The sequence below is a fragment of the Solanum dulcamara genome, chromosome 2, assembly GCF_947179165.1.
Source record: "Solanum dulcamara chromosome 2, daSolDulc1.2, whole genome shotgun sequence".
NCBI lineage: Eukaryota > Viridiplantae > Streptophyta > Magnoliopsida > Solanales > Solanaceae > Solanum > Solanum dulcamara.
In genome coordinates, this window is record NC_077238.1 from 4,491,933 (window position 1) to 4,499,220 (window position 7,288).

Consider the following 7,288-nt stretch of genomic DNA (forward strand, 5'->3'; position numbering starts at 1 on the left):
CATGCAATTTGAATTTGTCAAATTATATTTTTTCTCGTAATATAAAACCCCACAAGTTGTGAAAACAATCAAAATATTTCAATTTTTATACAATCGTACAAAATGAACATTACATTGATAAATCACATATCTCCATGTATTTTTGTGAATATATATTTGCGATTACAAACTTTCAAATGTACATAATTTTATAAAGATCACTAGTCAACTACAGTAGTAACTAGTTATTTTTTAATATATTCATTTCACATGATACGTACAATCTCTTTATGTCGAACATGAGTCTTTCTTAAAATAATGAGCCTTTTCATTCAAAATATAAATTTATGAGTCAAGTTTTACATTTAAAAAATAAATTAAAATCATGATTTCAAATCTTTATAGCAAATCACATGTTCAAACACATCCGGAGGTCGATTTTGCAAATAAATAAATAATTTTAAAAATAAAAACTAAACTTTCGGAGGTAGGTTTGCATCTTATGAATTTTTAGCACTAAAAAATTGACCTCCGGAGGTCGATTTCCCAACCTCTCTTGAGGTCTTTTTTTTTAATAGTGCCATTTTTTTTTACCCTCACACCTGACCTAACCAAAAAATAATAATCTCAATCCCTTTGAAAATGCTAAAAAATTGCACATTTAAAAATTGTCATTATTGATATTTTCGTTTCATAAATATACATTCTTGTTTTAGTTATTATTAAGAATTTCTTCAATTTAAAGATGTCAACTAAAATATGACTCCGCATCTGAAAAAAATTAGAAAATTGAAAACTTTAATAAAATAAGTGATGAGTTTTATTGTTTAGCTATAAAATTTGTACGCTGTTAATTTCTCTTTTCTCAATTTATGGTCAACTGAAAATAGTGAGTGTGACTACACCCGCTCTTGATGACCTAGATCCACTATGTTTTGTAAGTTACACATTATAAAATCTTGAAATAATGTCAAAATTATCCCATAAAAATATGTCTATTATAGCGAGGTTTGACTATACTTAAATTCTAACTATATATAATTGTTATTATGAGCATTATGTGATTTCAGAGAAAAATTGTTGAAATTTGAAGATGTAAAGATTGAAGCAAAAACGATACTTATACATTGAAGTAATACTTTCTTCATATTTGTTTTATATTTTCCCTTTTGTGTAGCAGTAATTAATTATTTTTTTCGCAATAGAACTGCATTTATGAGGCTTCAAAATGATATTTATTTTTTGTGTTACTTGTTATATGAAGCTATTTCTCCTTACAATGCAATTATATAAAAGTGAGAAAATGCATATGTAATGAGATATAAACTCAATAATATTATTCATACGGTTACATTTACTTGTTCAGAAGTAAAGGCATAGTAACTCTAAATAGCTTTAACAAAGTAATTAAGAAGAGTCTTCCAAGGTTATAACTTTACGACGAATATCAAAGCATATTGCAGGAAAACCAATACAACAATTACACGTGCCCTTAACACATGTTGGATATCCACGTTTGCATGGCCCATGACAATCCGTAAACTTAGAACATTTTTGTCCCATCACAACATCTGAGGATCGAAAAAAGAAAATTAGCACTTTGAAAATCGTAATTGTTGTTTAATTCATGAGAAATTAAAAGTTATTACATGATTGGTATAGATGTAGAGTCAATATGCTCTAAATCGGTGAAATTATAATTTATGTATGCATATTTTCTAATAAAAATATTACTTTAATAATTCGATTTGAAAATGATGGATGTGATCACATCTTTTATTGACAATTTAAATCCACCATATTTTGTAAGTTAATATTTTAATCGATTGCAATTAATTAATTAAAATTTTCTTAATATTATAAACTTATAATTCAAATATTGCGCGTACTGAGAGAGACTAGCCACATCAAAAAATCAGTAAATTATATGTAAATTATATTCTTGTTTTTTATATTGAACTTCTTTTCCTCATTATTAACTCTATCAATAATGAAACATTCAAATTCAGTCCAACTCATTCATTTAACACTCCTAATAAGAATAGATATTGTCATTATACAATTACATTTCTTTAATTAATGATATTGTTTGTTTGATTTTTTTTTTAACTTCTATAACAAAATATTATTATAAAGAACATATACCATATCAGAATATAAAAATTGATTAAACTTTCTTGGCAATTATAATTAATAAAATATTATTATAAATTATAATTATTATATAAGAATAAAACACTTGACTAATGTTCGTAAAGAAAATAGAGGGACAAAGAAAAACTAACCACATGAATAGATCAAAGATGTGACTAGCAAAATCACAATCAAAGAAGCCTTCTCCATGTTAACTTTAATTATTAAGCAAAGTAGTGAAAGTGTTTCTTATTGTGACAATTTATATAGGACCATGTTCATTAAGTTTCTGTCAATCTTACTAGTAATAGATAATATTGATATGATTATATTCAACTGTGAAGTTTGTTTTTTTAACTTGAATTTATTTTCCTCTTTATTATATGGTACATTGCAATTATGATTGATTTGACTTGTTTAAGTAATCTAACGGGACATACATGCCTTCATGTCATAATTTTGAAATTTACTTTCTTCAATTTCCTTGGTGGTAACTTTGAAATCTGTCAAATATATTTTATAAGTAATCTAAAAAATGGTCATAAAGTAAAATATAGGCTTAAGTTATAAAAGTATTACTTTAATAATTCGATTTGAGAATGATGGGTGTGATCACATTTTTTATTGACAAATTAGATCCACCATGTTTTGTAAGTTAATATTTTAATCGGTTGCTATTAATTAATTAAAATTTTCTTAATATTATAAACTTATAATTCAAATGTTGCGCGTGCTTGTAAGTGACTACTCAAGAGAGAGACTAGCCACGTCAAAAAATCAATAAGTTGACTACCAAAATACAGTTATTGAAGCGTTATTCATTCTATTTTAAAATTGGACTGGTATATAGTCAAATTTATTCATGAGAAATTCTATAAAAATATTTTAAAAGAAAGTAGAGGGATAAAGAGAGACAAACCAGATGAAAAGATCAAAGAAGTGATCACTAGAAAAAACACAGTCAAAGAAGCCTTCTCCATGTTAAATGTATTAAGCAAAGTAGTAAATTATATTCAATTGTGAAGTTCGTTTTTTATCTTGAACTTCTTTTCCTCTTTTATATATGTTATATTGAAATTATGATGATTTGACTTGTGTAACTAATGTAATAGGACAGACATGACTTCATGTCATAATTTTGAAATTTACCTTCTTCTATTTCTTCATTTGTAGTTTTGAAATGATAACAGTCTGATATATTTTGTAACTAATCTAACGGATTGTCAAGTTGAATATAGGTTTTAAGTCATGTACGACTTTATAGAGAAAGTTATTCGCAAAATTTAATTAGACAACTTATCTTAGACTTATGTCAATTGATCATCCACATTATTAAAAAAATTAACTATCGAATATTGTTTTGACAACCATCTAAAATTGTGGAGTGCATGTTGTAATAATAAGAACCATTGCCAGAAAATATGGAGTGTGATGGAATTTTTCTTAAAATCCGAATTTTATTGTTAAATTACGTTAATATAGTTACATGTTGGACAGAAACTTGGGGAAAAAATAGGAGTTTCACCGGAAGAAATTTTGACACCCAAATTCGAATTTTCTTGTCCACTTTTAGTGGGAAAAAACGTCAAAGGGATTAGTTCGGCTAAATTTTTTTGTGAACCGGCTTATGAATAATTTTTTTGTGAAACCTTTATAGGATCCTCCGTAATGATCGGATGTAACAGTATGTGTAGCCTCGCCATGAATCACACCATTTTTTTTAAGAATTTACGACCCTATCAACATGATTTAGACGATTTTCTCAGCTTTTCGTGTGTATTCTATGTGGGACCCTCTGTATGTATCCGGGGGTACGTAGCCTCAGTCTGATACACAGTGCATTTATAGCTTTTAGGGGTCGCACATGTGGAATTAGGTGATTTTCTCATGTTTCATTTGTGTTAGCCCATGAATATTTTAGTGAATTCTCTTCTGATCAATTTATTTTCAAAACATATATGGGATATTCTGTAAGTACCCGAGGGATCAGTATGTGTAGCCTCAGCACGATCCACGGTGCATTCATTGCATTTAGGTGCCGCACAAGTGGATTAGGTATTTTTTTTTATTTTTGTGTGTGTTGGCCCATGAATATTTTGGTGAACCATCTTTCGGTTAATTTTTCCCGAAACCTATATGGGACCCTACATTTCTATCTGGGGGATCGGTACGTGTAGCCTTAGCACGATCCATGGTGCATTCATAGCATTTAGGAGCCTCACAAGCTGAATTAGACATTTTTCTTATTTTTCATGTGTGTTAGTCCATGAATATTGTCATGCCTCAGGAGGGTACCCTAGACGTGACCGGCACTCGAAAGCCATTTCTGACCTTCAAGCGAACCACCTGATTCAGTCACACTATCATTCAATCACATTCACTCAATGGAGGACTCAATCATAACCATATCATTTCATATTATGGGAGGGGGGGGGGGGGGCGAAGGCCAAACACTATCAACTCAACACAGTAAGCATAATAAAACTACTCAAAATAACAGTCCAGCCATTCCACACTCTAGTCTATGAAGCCTCTATCAAAGTCTAGGAGGTGCCAATGACAAGCCCATGGCTACCAACAATCAAAATAAAGGAAACAACACAAAACTATACAGGAAAACTCAACATCCTCCGAAAACTAGGAGGACTCACCAACTAGCTGGGAGTGTGTGGATCTTCAACGGAGCGCCGGTTGATGATCTCTGGTACCTGTCTTTGCATCATGAAACGATGTAGGCCAAATGGCGTTAGTACATAAAATGTACGGGTATGTAAAATGACCGAGTAATACAATCATAAAAGAAAAAGGATCAACAAACTCGGAAATCTCAACTCATAAATAAGTAAAAACTCACTCAAGTGTCCTAAGTCTAACAATAAATGGTTTAGATGGGACCAAATCACATGCCACTCAACTCAACTGACTCGGATTACTATCAAGACCTAAATGGGAGTTTCTCTTATCCGACAACAATCACTTATGAGCCAGTGATAATACAACAATCATACGTTGTTGCCACGTCCGTCCATACCTTTCCAGGGCATGAACGCCTCCCTAATCATGGATTCCATCGATTAGTCAAGTCCTATCATTCCAGGACAATAAAATGAGAAACATCCGACTTTAACGGTTTGATCCCACGGGAAGCATCCGACTTTAACGGTTCCATCCCTACATACGTTGGCGGCGTAGTTTTTGGGGTTCGAGTATGGACTATACTCCCACCCGCTTCGGTGCTCGATACTCCTCCCATGACTCTATGCTCATAAGGCTCCATCCAATCATCTCAAACAAGCCCTCACGGCTAGTTTCATTTAGAACCTTGCCAACTCATCAATTTTATCCTCAATTCTACTCAATCGAGTCATAATGGCAAGTCTCATTTAGGACCTTGCCCGCTCGTCAATTCTATCCTCCAATCAACTCATTCAAGCCTAAATTAGATATGCATTTATAACATCCCACAAACATAACAAACCATTTCTCTCCTCATTTATCACCTCCTTAGGACTCATCACAACTCTAAGAATTTTAAACCAACAATTCAATAGAAATAACACATTTAAGGAAATTGACATATTTCACATAATCACATAGTTACGAAAATCAACAAAGCATATTAACAAACCATCTCCATCAACTCATGCTAACATAAAGGTTTTTAGGAATTTCTTAGCTCAACAACATCAACATAATAAGAATCAAATTAATAGGAGACAAGACTCATTCAAACATAAACCTATCAAGAAACTCCATTCTTATGGACATCTAACCTCAAAGAAAGAGTAGGGCACATAGGTGGACTCAACTCATGCTTTGAGTAGCCTTACATACCTTAGAATAGATTTTTGAAGAAACCTTGTTGTTGGGCCTTCAATGGCAACTTGAAGTCTTGAAGCTCTTGGAGGCAAATCTTGTTGAAGAAGGATTTGGAGAAGGAGAAGAAGAAGAGAGAAATTTTCTAGGGCTTTTTTAGAGAGAGAGAGAGAGAGGCTGAAAATAATGATCCAAACGTTCAAGGCTTGATACATATATAATTTGGGACAATTTCCAAATTGCCCTTTCTCCAAAATTCTGAAAAATAGGCTAAAAATGCTCCTGGCGCGATAGTGGCGCGTCGTGCCCTTACAGCGCCAAGCTCATATCTTCTGGGTTCTGGAAAATAGGCTTGAAAACCCTGCACATCTCGTAGCGGCGCACTGCGCCAAGGACCAAACTACTGAGGCATGTTCCTGGCGCGTTAGTGGTGCGTCGCGCCACTGTGGCGCCAAGCCCAGTTTTCCAGCAATTGCAACCCAGGCCTGAAATTCCTGCCGTGCTAGTTCGTCTTAGGATCGTCATATCTTTTGACTCCAAACTCCAAAAATTACATTCTTGGTGGCGTTGGAAAGAAGACTCGACGACCTTTAATTTAATAGGTTGTGGGCCACCCAGATCGTCATCTTTCAAAAGATAGGATCGTTAGAAGTCGACCCCTAATACGAACTCATCCTAAAACTTAGCCACGACGAATCTTTTGGACTTAGCTTGGTCCTAGGGGTCCTTTGTGACCCCACATCACCTCTATCATTCTTCAATTTCTCAGGGAATCATCCTAACTCATGCATATATCTCACAATACTCGAGTTCAACCCTACCCGTACACAAGAAGGGTCCGAATCTTAGCGAAAGTTTTTTGAGGGGTGTTACATTATCTCCCCTTTGGGATCATTCGTCCTCGAATGACGAGTAACTAAGAATGGACTCGGGGTACAAATCACAATCAGAATTCAGTCATTCAACCAATCAAATTTCTCAAACAAATTACCCAAATCGAATCATATTGCTTCCGGGACTTCGGCAAACCTGTAATAAAGTCCATGTTGATCATCTCCCACTTCTATTCCAGAATTTCTATGTTTTGAGCTAAAACACATGGCCTTTGATGCTCAACTTTCACCTGTTGGCAATTCAGGCACTTAGAAACAAATTCCCCAATATCTCTCTTCATCCCACTCCACCAATAGACTTCCTTCAAGTCATGATACATTTCTATAGAGCTGGGATGAATAGAGTATCTGGAACTATGCGCTTCGACCATAATCCTTTCTCGAATATCATCGACATCTAGAACACACAACCTATTTTGGTATCGGAACACACCATCTCCCCCTTTGGTAAAAACCATCACCTCTTG